The sequence below is a fragment of the Rana temporaria genome, chromosome 9 (assembly GCF_905171775.1).
Source record: "Rana temporaria chromosome 9, aRanTem1.1, whole genome shotgun sequence".
Classification (NCBI taxonomy): Eukaryota; Metazoa; Chordata; class Amphibia; order Anura; family Ranidae; genus Rana; species Rana temporaria.
In genome coordinates, this window is record NC_053497.1 from 19,691,402 (window position 1) to 19,706,851 (window position 15,450).

Genomic DNA, 15,450 nt, shown 5'->3' on the forward strand with positions numbered 1-15,450 from the left:
TCGAATTTCGACGCGGGACTGGTGGCCATACTTTACATTACTATTCCATGTAGGGCTAAGCTCTAACTTTAGGCGGCCTATCTCTAACGTAAACGGCGTAAAAGTACTGCGTCGGCCGGGCGTACGTTCGTGAATTGGCGTATCTACTCATTTACATATTCTACGCCGACCGCAAATGAAGCGCCACCTAGCGGGCCATCCGAAATATTGCAATCTAAGATAGGACGGCGCAAGCCGTCGTATCTTAGATATGTTTAAGCGTATCTCTGTTTGAGCATACGCTTAAACATAAGTCGGCGTAGATTCTGAGTTAGGTCGGCTTATCTACTGATAAGCCGGCCTAACTCTTACTGAATCTACCTAATAGTAATTTATTGCAAGGGTTACCTGAGATTGGAAAGTTTTATTTCAAGGGTTCTTCTTTGTTGAAAAGGTTGAGAAAGGCTATTCTATTTCCTGTGCACTGCTTGTATTTATTGTGCACAAGCAAAGCTGGTGTAGAAGGGGTTATGCCCAGTTTTTCTGTGCTAGTGTTTGGGTGGTGCTATATAGCCAATGGTAACTTCTGAATCCTGTGTTCATTAACCGCTTGATACGTCGACAAAATGGCACGGCTGGGCACAAGGGCGTACATGTACGTCCCCTTTAAGATCCCAGGTGTGGGTTGCGAGCGCGCCGCTGGCGGCGCCCTCACGACTTGGTCCTCTTCTCTGAGATCGTCCCCGCGGTAACAGCGGACCCACGATCGGGTCACAGAGAGGAAGATTTTTTTACCAAACATATGTAGAAGAATACGTATTGGCCTAAACTGAGGGGAAAAAAAATGTATATCTTTTTTGGGGATATTTATTATAGCAACAAGTAAAAAATGGTGCTTTTTTTTCAAAATTGTCGCTCTATTTTTGCTTATAGCCCAACAAATAACCAAATACCACCAAAAGAAAGCTCTATTTGTGGGAAAAAAAGGACGCTAATTTTGTTTGGGAGCCACGTCTCACGACCGCGCAATTGTCAGTTAAAGCGACACAGTGCCGAATCGCAAAAAGGGGCCAGGTCCTTTAGCTGCATAATGGTCCGGGGCTTAAGTGGTTAAATAAATTAGAGAGTTGAATTTTACATTTTGTACAAAAATCCAGTTTTGGGGAAATTGTGTGCATTTAGGCCCCTTTCACATGGGCCAGATATGTTTTTTTTTCTGGCAGGGGATCTGTTCACTGATCCCCAGCTAAGCTGAGCAGAGCAGACATAGACACTGCCCACTCTGCTTTATAGGCATTCGGATGTAAAGAGACTGGCTGTCTGTTTATACCCAACTGCCCTCTGATTCGATCTGGCCGGATTGAAGGGAACGGTTCCCCTTCCGTTTTGTCTTTACCGGATCGGATTGGAAGTAGGCGGGTAAAAAACGGACACAAGTTCGTTTACATCCACCACTCCATAGAGAATAAAGGGTCCGATCTGGTCCGCCTTAAAAACAGACAGGCATCCCCGATTGGACAGCTCGTGTGAAAGAGGTCTTAACCTTGTGCTAACTCCACAAAGAAAAAGTTTTACTGGTCTGGTGTGAAGGAACTTGAGTGGCCTGCGCAGAGCCCAAACATCAACCCTACTTAACACCTTTGGGATGAATTGGTCCACCAATTGTCAGCCAGGTCTTCTCATTCAACATCTATACCTGACCTCACAAATGCTCTTTTGGCTAAATGGGCACAAATTCCCACAAACACCCTTCAAAATCCTGTAGAAATCCCAAAAAAACAGTGGACCGGATTCAGATACCTGAGCGTATCTATCCGGCCGGCGTAACGTATCTTAGATACGTTACGCCGCTGTAACTTTGGGCGCAAGTTCCGTATTCAGAAAGAACTTGCGCCTCACGTTACGGCGGCGTAGCGTATGTGGGCCGGCGTAAGCCCGCCTAATTCAAATGGGGATGTTGGGGGCGTGTTTTATTTAAATTTGCTTTGACCCCGCGTATTTTACGTTTTTTTTTAACGGCGCATGCGCCGTTCGTGAAAAAATCCCAGTGCGCATGCTCGAAAATCCGCCGCAAAATATCATTGTTTTTGACGTGAACGTAAATTACGTCCAGCCCTATTTGTGAACGACTTATGCAAACAACGTAAAAAATTTCAAAACTGGGCGCGGGAACGACGGGAACATTAGCTACGCCTTATATAGCAGGGGTAACTATACGCCGAAAAAAGCCTAACGTAAACGACGTAAAAAATTGCGCCGGCCGAACGAACGTTTCTGAATCGCCGTATCTACCTAATTAGCATATTCCTTGCGTAAACATACGGAAGCGCCACCTAGCGGCCAGCCTGAAAATGCAGCCTAAGATACGACGGTGTAAGACACTTACACCTGTCGGATCTTAGGGATATCTATGCGCAGGGCTTTTTTTCAGGGGGAACTCAGTTCTACCACCTCTGGCTCAGACCCTTTGGCGCCTGCTCACCACAATCACTTGTAAACACAGAAGTCTGGTTTCTGTGTTTACACGTGACAGCTCTGCACTCTGTGTGTAACCCCCCTGAACTCTGCACTCTGTATGTAATGCAATCCTGGTATTTAATGCCCCTTTAAGACCCTTCTACTGTTTGTGAAATTTGAATTTGAACAGGGTCGTGGTTGAGTTCCTGCACCTATTTTCTGAGAAAAAAAGCTCTGTCTATGCGTAACTGATTCTCTGAATCAGGCGCATAGATACGACCTCCCGAACTCAGAGATAAGATGGTGTATCAGGAGATACGCCGTCGTATCTCTTTTCTGAATCTGGCCCAGTGACTGTTATATCAATAAAGGGGAGAAGGGGCAACACCATATTAATAATATAAATGGCCCATGGTTTTGTAATGTGATGTCCTTTCTCTTATAAATGTGATATATATATATATATATATATATATATATATATATATATATATATACCGTTTAGATCATGGTTTCTCAACCAGGATTCCATGAAAACCCTAGGGTTCCTCCAGAGGTTGCTAGGGGTTCCTTGAGCAATGAGCAACTTCTGCCTCTCAGATAAGTTCCCAATGACACCATTGATCTTTTAAGCTATAAGTAAAGGTGTAATTGTTCTCAATGACCACAAGTGTAATGCTGCATACACACGGTCGGAATTTCTGATGGGAGCTTTTCATTGGTTATGCCCCATTGGACTTTTTCTGTCAGAATTTCCGACGGACTTAGAGAGCAGGGTCTCAATTTTTCAGACGGAAAAAATTCCTATCGGAAAATCCATTTGTCTGTATCGAATTCCGACGGGAAAAAAAAACACGTATGCTCTGATTTTTTTTTCGCATGCTCGGAAACTGTTCGACGCATGCCCGGAAGCATTGAACTTAATTTTTCTTGACTCATTGTAGTGTTGTACGTCAACACGTTCTTGGCGGTCGGAATTCGGTGTGACCGTGTGTATGCAAGCCAAGCTTGAGTGGAATTTCTGTCGGAAAAAAGTTGGATGGTTTTTCTGACGGAAATTCTGCTTGTGTTTACAGGGCATTAAGGGCATTGGGCCAGATCCTCAAAAGGGATACGCCGGCGTAACTGCTGTTACGCCGTCGTATCCCTGTTTCTAACTATGGAACTGATCCACAGAATCAGTTTTCCATAGTTAGGCAGAAGATCCGGCATGTGTAAGGGACTTACACTGCCGGATCTTAGGATGCAGTACCGCATCCGCCTCGGGTATGCAAATTAGCACTTACGGAGATCCACAAAGCTTTTCAGCTTCGTTTTTTCTCCGTAAGTTTTAGTTTGCAAACGCAAAATTAGGGCTGCTTTTACAAAGTGTAAACTGTTTACACCTTGTAAAAACAGACCCTTCTGTCCAGCGACGCGATTTTTCTTTTGTTTTGAATTTTTTTTTTGCGCCGTATCTTTTTTTTCCCCGACGCAACTTTATTGACCCGTCGCATTCCACAAAGCTCGGCGTAACGTAATTTCGCGCTATGCACGTCGGGAAAATGACGTCACAAGCATGCGCAGTACGGCCGGCGCGGGAGCGCACCTAATTTAAATGGGAATCGCCCCCATGAAAATAGGAACGCCTTGCGCCGGCGGAATTTAAGTTACACAGCCAAAAATTTCTAGGTAAGTGCTTTGTGGATCGGGCACTTAGGTAGAAATTTTAAGGCAGTGTAACTTAAATGGAAAAAATTAAGTTACGCCGGATCTTTGTGGATTACCCCCATTCTTCCCACTATCTCATTAATGCATCATGAGTTGTAATTATAATTTTTAGCTTGGGTTCCATGAGACCAGAAAGTAATTTCAAGGGTTCCAATATGTTAAAAAGTTTGAGAAAGGCCGGTGTAGATGTTTGGGATCTAGGCTTCAATGGCTTCTTGTGAGAAAAGGGTTAAAACATTTTTTTACCCTCTATCTTTATAGTTTACGGAGCAACATTTGGCCATGATATGTTTAAACTTCACTCCCCTCTCTGTCATCACTATCTAATTATCCACTACTTTGAGAAAACTACTCAGCCTTGAGCCTAACCTCTCCTGTGGAGCCAGCCGACCTGTTGCTCTGGATACAAGGACGGGGCTGTCATTGTGCCAGAGAAGCACACCTTCTGTGGCAGGCTAAGAGCCTTCGGTGCTCTCCAATACTTTCTCATTTTATCATTTCCCTTTTTTTGTTGTATGTTATATTAGTTTTTCGGCCTTCGTGCACAACGTCAGGAGTTTCTAAGCTGAACATCTCTGGAATGCTTCATATGAATATCGGTCCTCCCGAATATCTGGGCACGTACATTCAATACTAATTGCTTTTCGCAGAAACGGTAGGTCATCCTGACCGCATGGAGTTATTCAACAGACCTTCAGCAGGTTAAGAGTCTCCTGGGTTAATGAAGGAAAAGACAGAAAACACACACGACAGACCGTAGCAGAAATCACATTCAACTTTATAAGGGTGTTCAGCCAGATCATAAAAATACAAGATGCAGGATGGTTTTACTAGTTTCTACATGACAATTAGATATATCGATAAGTATATAGGTTTACACGTCAACATAAAATTCATATACATACTTCTTTTAAAAAAAAATGACAGCAATAACATTCTAAAAATGAATAAAAAAATGATTTTTTTTTTTTTGCATCTTCCTTTTCACATAAGAATCATATAAGAAGAAAAAAAAAAGCAAATATTCTCCAGGACCTACATACTAACAGCATGACTTTTTTGGTTTAACCCATCGCTGCCAGCGCAAACTAGTCATCTATGTAGCAGCAAAAAGGTGGTTAAAGGCAAAAGATCAGAAGAGGCCTTGTGGCCCAGGCATCTGAAAGCATCAGATCTGTCAGTCCTGGTTCCCTTGGAAGAAGGTACCAAGCACTATTACAAGGTGTCCTTAAAAACGTCAGCTTTTAAAGGCTGTTGTAACCTTTGCAGTGGTTACATACATGGCGCAAAACACTATATGGCCAAACGTTTGTTGACTTTTGACCATCACATATGGCCAAAAGTAAGTGGACCACACTTCATATGAATGCAGATTGGTACTGGTAATGCTACACCATGCAAAGACATTTTAGACAACTGGGCGCTTTAAGCCTTTGGGGCAACAGTTTGGTGAAGGACCGTTTTTGTTCCAGCATGACTGTTACCCCTGTGTACAAAGCCAGTTCCATAAAGACATGGCTTGAGGAGTTTGGTGTGGAGGACCGCAAGTGGCCTCTACAGAGCCTTGACCTTAACCCTAATGAACACCATGGAATGAACTTGATGAACACTGAACCAGGTTCATGATAAAACATGGTTTGACTAGTTTGATGTTGAGGAACTTGAGTGGCCTGTACAGAGCCCTGACCTCAACCCAACTGAACACCTTTGGGATGAATCGAAACACAGATTGGGAGCCACGTCTTCTCCTTCAATTTTATTGTTTGACCTCAACAATATTGAAAACCTTTAGGATGAATTGCAGTGCCAACTGTGAACCAGGCCTTCTCATACAACATCAGTTTCTGACCTCACAAATGGGCCCCGATTCCCACAGACACTTCAAAATCTTGTGTGAAACCTTCCCAGAAGAAACATGGCTGTTATATCCGCTAAGGGGGACATCTCCATATTAATGGCAATGCTTTTGAAATGGGATGTTCAACAAGTTTCTGTAGGTGTGATGGTCAGATGTCTACCGATTTTTGGCTATATAGTATAGGTAGATTAGCATTCTCAATGCTCGTACATTTCCAATGCCCAATGGACGACCGCAGCAGGAGGATTAAGGCACTGCCCTGTTCCGGTCGCCATTAAATATGGTGTTTAACAGCCATCCATTATACAAAAAGCATGGCATTTAATTGGCTTCAACCCTTTTGCTACGCTAAAACCTGACAAATTGATAGTGTACCTCTGATTTTGTTCCAGGACTGTGTATCACAGGTAAAGTTGCAGATCAAATAGGTAGTTTTTCAATAGTCCCCGTGAAATGATGTGGGGGGTTCTTGTCAGGTAGATAAAAGGCAACGTATACGTGTAACACAAGTATCGTGCAACATAGTTAAAAACCTCATAACAATTTACCCGGAGCTAGGCAACCCAGAGTAAGCAGTGGGTTACACAAAACTCTGGCAAGCTTTTGGCAGCACATGTGTAGCTAAAGGAATATAATCGGCTGCAAAAATCTTGTAGCTAAATGATAAAAATGCTTACATATATTTACATCTTAGGTAGTTATTTGGCACTGTGAGGCTTTCATGAATATCACAAAGCAAAGCAGAAATAAAAGGCAACGGTTAACAACCTTTAAATGTAGAGTATGTTATGTAAAGGTAGACAGGTAGTTGGCGTTTTACGTACTTATAGGATCGTATGTACCATTTTCCCTCAGGCCCAACTTGTGTCAAATTGCTTAATCTCCATGAGCTTCGCATTACAATGCAGGGGTTTCAGAATAACACTTGTTTTTTTCAGAGAGTACTGCAACCCATGTGTTTCCCAGGCTCCCGACCAGATGTAAGAACCAATTTATTAAATATACAAGTAAATAAGAAGTTACATTATGTCTTGCTAGTGTGTAAGCTTTAGAGGGTTTTAGTGAGGTCTAAATAACGTTTTCCTTAGCTTTGGATAGAGTAAAAAATGGGTTACAGCCTCAGGATTTTTTTTCTGTGTTCCATGGAGGACATTCACCTTTACTTCCTGTCCCAGAGACACAGAGGAATGTACAATGACCCCCCTGTGATCTCTCTCTAAAACATTCTTTCTAAAGCTTTTTACCACAAAGGAACCCTTGCAAGAATTTCCAGGTCTCAGGGAACCCCTGCTAAAGTTAATCCACTGATGGTCATTGTAAAAATACCCCTTCCATTGGTGGTGGTCAGAGGGAACAATGCTCACCTTGCAGTGGTGGTCAAAATGCCACCTTTACAGTCATGCCTCTGGCTCTGCCAAGTGGTGTTGGACCTGGAACTCTGCAGGCACCATCACTAAGGAGGTCAGTTAGCCACAGCTCAAGGAAGCCTTGGCCATCTCTGGAGGAACCCTAGGGTTCCACAGAACCCTTGGTGAAAATGGCTGATCTAAAAGAAAAATAAATCCCCTAATAGGCGATGTCACCATTCTACAATTACCCCATTTCTGGTGGCAAACGTACATTTTTTGATTTCTTATCATTTTATGTTTCAGTCGCAATCAAGTGAGTACTAAGCTAGGGGACATTGGGGCTGATGGCCCTGAGCAGAGATATTTCCCTATTCAGGTATCAACCAGAGCTGGACCTGCGGTCAGCAACACTGGCTAGGTGTTAAATAGTAATCTGTTCCTGGCTGAGGCCTGCCATCACATCATCTGTCAATGGGGACATCTTCCAGGACCAAATTCCTTAGTATTAGCTATGAGATGTCAAGTGACTGAATGCCGAGAGTCATAAAGGAAGCCGAAGCTGGAAGATATGAAAAGGTGTGTCCCAAGAAGTCATGTTGTTTAAAAACACTTCTCTTTCCCTATCCCTATTAATAATTGTGGGACCATGGTACACTTGGACTGCTATGCTTTATTTACATCACAGGAATCTGTTCCTACCACAAAAGGGCTATTTCAGTAGCATGACTTTAGCCAGAGCACCTCACGCAGCTGCTAAGGGGCTTGTGGTTGGGAAGGGGGCCTCAGTAGGGAGGTTGTCTGATGTCTCAATTCCAGAAGAGCTGATGTCAGATGTACAGGATCATGTTGTGGGCTAATCATAGATCTTTGCATCCTACCATCTGTGAGTAGATTTATTGGCTTCAGAACTTCTGGTCAATCTGGCCAACACAGGATTGTATAGGCCTGCAAAGATCAGTTGATGCTTACAAGTGTTGATGAGCTATTGAGTAGCTTGGTTCAGAATTAGGGTTGATTAATTCTCTGCACTGCTGTTCTTCTCTATCCACAGCGCTAGTCCCTAGTAGTGTACTTATTATGTTAACAGCTGCATGTCTTTGTTAAAGACCTACTTTATGCTGTCCCAACTGACATTTCCAGGTCTGAGAGAGACAGACTGGTCCTGGGGAGGTCATCAAAGATTAGCTTTGGGGCCCCATGAATTATAGTTATGCTCCTGGGCTAGTTGGCATTGTTTGCCCCTCAGTCCGCAGGTTCCCAGTTCATCCCTGGCCCAATGGCCACCAGCTTAAATACAGAGGGCAAATCTCCCCAGTGAAGCCACAGATCACAAAAAAAAAATCGTAAAGAGGTTCCAACCCATCATCTGAAAATTATAAAAACCTTTTTTGGCTTTAGATATCCTTTATAATGTTTCTATCATAGAAGGACGCAGACTGTGACGCATGTGGACAGTCAGAAATGCAATGCTGAATGCACGTATTCTCATTATGTCCTTGCAGCTGGGCAGAGAACTAGAGCCCAGTTTACACAATCATATTTACAGGATACTCAATAAATATTAGCTTAACGATTGATAAATGTATTATCGGCTTTTTAAACAGCCAAAGAGCTGGAGGTCACAGTGACATAGCAATGCACTTTCAGTGTAAGATTGATGTCGTGAAAAGCTACAACTAGTAAAAAAACAAAACCCCATGTAGAAAAACATCCCACGAATGACAAAATTCCTCTGCAAAGTGTTATTGACAAACTGCATAAAATGCATCATTAAAATAACCTTGCTGAAGGTTTCCTACGTCCTGTCTACAAAGAGGACATGTTTTCAGGATTTAGGAACGGCAATGGCTTATAATCTGAGTACAATAATGCCCCATACAATCTTGAAAATCAGTGGTGGCCCTTTATGTTGTATCACCAACCAAATTTCAATGAGAGATATGAAACCTTGGCTCAAACATAACATTAAGAAGGATTGCTAACGAGTAAACGTTGGACATACATGTTTGGTTTCTAAAGAATTATCAGTGCTACCTCCTTGAATCTTACTATACCTGTTATATGGCCAAAGTTTTATGGACACCTGAACATCACATCTATCATGAGACCAAACTTTTGTGGCCAACCTTTCAAATTATTGAGTTCAGGTGCTTCCAGTGAGAGGTACTGTTAATGCTACATCAGGCAAATACATAATAGACAATTGTGCTCATCCAACCTTGTCACAATAGTTTGGGGAAGGTCTTTTTCTGTTCTAGAGACACCGTGGATAAAGCCAGCTCCTTAAACACATGGTTTTATAAGTTTGGTGTGGAGAAACTTGAGTATCCGGCATTGTATTGACCTCAACCCTAGTGAACACCTTTTGGGATCAACTGGATAGCTGATTGTGGGCCAGGTCATCTTGTCCAAGATCAATACCTGGCCTAGGCAAAAATGACCACTGTCACATTTTAAAATCTTGTTGAAAGACTTACAAGAAGAGTGAAGTAAATGCTACAGCAAACAAGTATTTTTTAGACACTTTTGCTCTTCAAAACCTTGTAGCAGTTTGGTGAAGGTCCTTTTCTGTTCCAGCGAGACTATGGTCAAAGCCAGCTCTATAAAGACATAGTTCGACCAGTTTGATGTAAAGGAACTGCACAAAGCCCTGACCTCAACCCTACTGAACAACTTTGGGATCAACTGGAATGCCAATTGTGGGTGAGGTCTTCTTTCCAACCTCAATACCTGACCTGGGCACAAAGTCCCACTGACTCCAAAATCTTGTTGAAAGCCTTCCAAGAAGCGTAGCGTAAATGCAGCAAAGACATTCCAGACACTTTTCGCTTTTCTACCTTGTGGTAACAGTTGGGTGAAGACCCTTTTCTATTCCAGCAAGACTGGTCAAAGCCAGTTCCATAAAGACATTGTCTGACCAGTTTGGTGTGGAGGAACTGCACAGAACCTTGACCTCAACCCTACTGAACACATTTGGGATGAATTGGAATGCTGATTGTGAGAGAGAACCTGGGGTGTGGTGGTAAATCATGGACTGAAGGATCCTGATGAGCCCACCAGGAGTCCCTGGTAAAGCTCAGAGTGTCCACCAAAAAAAAGAGAGGGTGGTGGAAGAGCCCTTATAGTGTAGTTGATTCATTTAGAAACCAGGATAAAATGCTTCCACAACAAAGGGAAAAATGGTCAAAATGGGTTACAACTGCTGAGGCTGCGGTCACCCAGCAAGGTGGGGGAGCATGTGGCCTTCCTAGTGCACAGGTGCATAAAGCCTCTCTCCATGCAGGGTCGGTGTAGGCACTCTATGCAATCGAGCATTCCAATCCTTGGTGCTCAGTGGGGTTCTCAGGTGGGTGAATGAATTGCTAGGAAGACTTTTCCTACCTAAATGAGAGAGGTCTTCTCATTCAACATCAGTACCTGACCTCACAAATTATCTTGTGGTTGAATAGGCCATAGATGTGATGGTCCACAAATGTTTGGTCATATAACATATACTAGTGCACCACCCTTGCAAACCCAACTTCTCCCATCAGATAATGTTTCAAAAACTTCTAAAATTCATGCTACCTTCGAAAAATGTAGCACTAGTGCAAACTAATCACTGTGGACACTGTACGATTCTTAATTGCATTTAGCTTGGAGTCTGACCATACAACAGCTTGGGAAAATAAATATCATATGATATTATAATCTATATTATTATGTGACTTTTAATAAAGCTAAAGATTGCCATGAAAATGGTTGTAAGAACACCATCAACCTATCATAAAAAAATGAGTTTTCATACTTGCGTCTTCAATGTTTCGTACTTTGTGATATCATCCAAAAGTCACAAGTTTATCTTTCCAACTGATATAAAGCTTACAAAACTTACAAAAACAGAACTGGGATTGGCCAATCAGAAACTGAAGTAGACCTTGCTCCAAGGTGGCCCGTTATATATTGACAGTGGCCACTTTTTTTTTACATCTTTATTGACCTGAGGCTGGCTCTGATTAAGGAATATCTTACACATTCCACAAACATTGCCAGACTTTCCCAGGCTACAATTTTCTTATCTCTTCTACTGTTCTAACTGCACAAGTGACCTGTTGTGTCTGTTGTGGAAATCTACTCTTTGTGCAAAATGTCATCCTGAGCAATTTGTCTGCTTGGTAAAGAAAGCGCACATTACGAAAAAGCTGAAAATCAAGCCTAATTCGAGAAAATTTACACTTTGCCTGCTTCGTTCGGGTTCCCCATTTAAAGAATTTCTAAAGCTAAAACCTTTTTTAAAGCAGAATTCCAGGGAAAAAAAATAAAAGAAGATTAAAATAAATAGCCAGTTTCAGATTTAAATAAAAGCAATATTCAGCTTCAATGCAAAGATTCCTCCCCTGCAGTGCTTTTTTCTGCCACTAGATGTCCTCTGTCTGATGGCCTGCATCCTTCAACCCACTTCCTCTGAGCTTGGGTCATCATGGACCCTCCCCCAGCCTGTGATTGGACAGTGAAAGGGGAAGCACTTTGGTGATGAGCTCATCTCTGTATCAGAATGCACAGGTAATTACACTGTTTGCATCTTAAAACTTAATGTAAGGGTGTATTAATGTTTAGAAAGCTGCATTCATTTGTTTATTTTATATCTGCCTAGAGTTCAACTTTCATTTTATTAATGTTTTTGTAACAAAAAAAACAATGCGTTTCAGTGATTTACCGGGGCCTCCTTCAACAGGGTTTGGTACTGTAAACAAAGTGAATAGGGAAATGATATTCAGTTTCAGGGAGACGCTCAATAAAATTGGAGGAGAAGCAGTTTAACCTTAAACTGCCTAGGGGTTCTTTACTGTCAGAGCAGTAAAGATGTGGAACAATCGGTGATGTCAGCAGGAAGTGCCGATAGTTTAAATAAAAAAACTGATAGAAGGACATCTTGACAAACACAATAAACTGGGAAATGGTAACATAACACACACACACCCACAACCAAACAGGTTGAACTGGATGGGGTGGTGTCTTTATTCAACCTTACCAACTATTTAACTATGTTAAGGCGTTTACGGGACTGATAAAATTGTAGAGTTCCTGAGGGGTATTTAGTAATTAGGATTTCTCCAAATTATCTACTGCTTTACCGCCTTTACAACAACCTCAACATGTACACTATTTTACCAAAACTATTGGGAAACCTGCCTTTACACGCACATGAACTTTAATGGCACCCCAGTCTTAGTCCGTAGGGTTCAATATTGAGTTGGTCCGCCCTTTGCACCTATAACAGCTTCAACTCTTCTGGGAAGGCCGTTCACAAGGTTTAGGAGTGTGTCTGTCTATGGGAATTTTTGACCATTCTTCCATAAGCACATTTGTGAGGTCAGGCACTGATGTTGGATAAGAAGGCCTGGCTCGCAGTCTCTGCTCTAATTCATCCCTGTGCATGTCAGTCATGTTCCTCCACCCCAAACTCACTTATCCATGTCTTTATGGGCACTGCTTTGTGCACTGATGTACGCACAGTCATGTTGGAACAGGAAGGGGCCTTGCTTTGTTTACTGGTCCAAATCGTTTGGTGGAGGGGGGGTTATGGTGTCATGGTGTTGGGGTTGTTTTGCAGAGGTTGGGCTTGACCCCTTAGTTCCAGTAAAGGGAACTCTTATGCTGGGTACAGACGAGCAAACATGTACGATGAAACCGGTCCGTCGGACCGTTTTCACCGTACATGTCTGCCCGGGGATTTCTGTACGATGGCTGTACTAACCATCGTACAGAAATCCGCGCGTAAACAATACGCGGGGCGTGTCCGCGCCGTCGCCGCGACGATGACGCGGCGACGTGGGCGGGCCTGCCAGTTAAATGCTTCCACGCATGCGTTGAAGTCATTCGACGCATGCGAGGGATGGCGGGCGCTCGGACATGTACGGTAGGTCTGTACAGACGACCGAACATGTCCGAGGGGACAGGATTCCAGCGGGCTGTTTTAAAACAAGCCCGGAAATATTTGTCCGCTGGGAAAAGGCCCGGCGGGCAAATGTTTGCTGGAATCCTGCCCGCTCGGGCCTAGACACGACCGAACATGTATGTATTCAGCAGACATGTTCGGTCGTCTGTACGGGGCCTTAAGGTGTCAGCATTCTAAGACATTTTGGACAACTTTGTGAGAACAGTTTGGGAATTGCCCCTTTTTGTTCCAACATGACTGCGCACAAAGCAAGGTCCATAAAGAGGTGGATGAGCGAGTTTGGGGTGGAGGAACATGACTGGCCTGCACAGAGAACACCTTTGGGATGAATTAGAGCGGAGACTGCGAGCCAGGCCTTCATGTCCAACATCAGTGCCTGACCTCCTAAATATGCTTCTGGAAAAATAGTCAAACATTCCCATAGACACACTCCTAAACCTTGTGGACGTCCTTCCTAGAAGAGGTGAAGCTGTTATAGCTGCAAAGGGTGGGCCAACTCAATATTCAACCCTATGGACTAAGACTGGGATGCGATTAAACTTCATGTGCATGTAAAGGCAGGCGTACCAATACTTGGTAAAATAGCGTATGTACAGCGGGAAAAGAGTTGGCTTCAATGCCCACCTGTGCGTCCCAGGGCGGGCGTTGCTTATGTAATGAGAACACGCTCACTGTGCATTTTCACAAAGACCAAACAGTCACATTGTAGTCACATGTTTGACGATCCTTCCTGCCCCCCCCCCTGGGGATACCCCGATATGCTGGGGCAGGAAGAAAAGGGTTGAGAGATCCAGCCCCCCCCCCCCCCACCTGTCTTCAACTTCTTGAGCAATATACATCCAACTCCACCCACCCAATCCAAAACTAGATAAAAAAAAGTTGAACTTAAGGTACACTTTAATGTTTTGTGTCTTAGTAAATGAAAAATTGGTTGATTCAAAGTGCTTCGTTTTGTACCAAAATTCTTCAATAAAGCAAAAATGATATAATTTTTTTTTTTTTTTTTTTAATTTTAGAGTTTAAAATTGCCAAAAATGCCCTTAAACATTCTTATAGTGCAACTTTTAACACACAAGGACAACAGTAGTAATATAGTGCTTTTTTGGTGGTGTACACTGCTGTGTCAGTATAAATTTAAGCAACAGTGTGCCACCAAAACATATACTGGGGAAAAAATATATATATATATATATTTTAAACATAGGTAATTTCTTAATATATAGCTATTTTTGGTTTCTCTTTGAATCTTAGATGCATCTCTTTCTTTGTATAAAAAAATAAAAAATAAGATGCATGCAATGGTGCAGCAAAATATAAGGGCAAAAGCCCTCTTGTCATCATCTCAGCTGACTATGAAATGTGCATAGGGGTTCCAACACAACCACCTTGTCAGAGGAATAAGCCAGCTCTAGCAATATAAAATATTCAATTAGTCATGTATTATTATTTTTATTTTTTTTGTCGTAACAGATTGGGGCACCATTTTCCAAACTGAAGGTTAGAACTTCCTACAAAACTGATTTCCTTCAAAAGTGGTTAGTGGCGGGAACCAAGTTGTGGTGGCGGCAAGGTCTCATCCAGAAACTCTGGCAATGCAATAGGGTTAATTTCCACACAACCTAAAGTAACCCACCATCCTCAAACCCAGAGGCAATGTATCACACATAGAGAAAAGCTGGCACTCTGCTGAAGATCAGTATAAATAGTTGATTGTTAAAACGGGCAAAGAAATCCACACATGGTCAAGAAGCTATAGCTATGATTAGGGCTTCTACAGCTAAAACGGATTAAGGATTTTAAAACCTACGTTTAGTTGCAGGTATAGGCCGGATTCACAGAGAGCGGGCGCACATTACGCCGCCGTATCGCAAATAATATACGCTACGCCGACGCAGCGCAGAATGGCAAGCATGGAATTCACAAAGCCAATGCTGCCAAAACTGCGCTGGGTTTCGAAGGCGTAAGTCGGCGTAGGTGGAAGTGGGCGTGAGCCATGCAAATGAGGCGTGACCTCATGCAAATGATGGTCCGAGCGCCAGACAAGTACGTTTAACGAACTGCGCATGCATCGTGCCGTGGACGCATCCCCCTGCGCATGCTCACAACCACGTCGGAACAACTGCCTAAGATATGCCGGATCACTGCCTACGCCATGAACG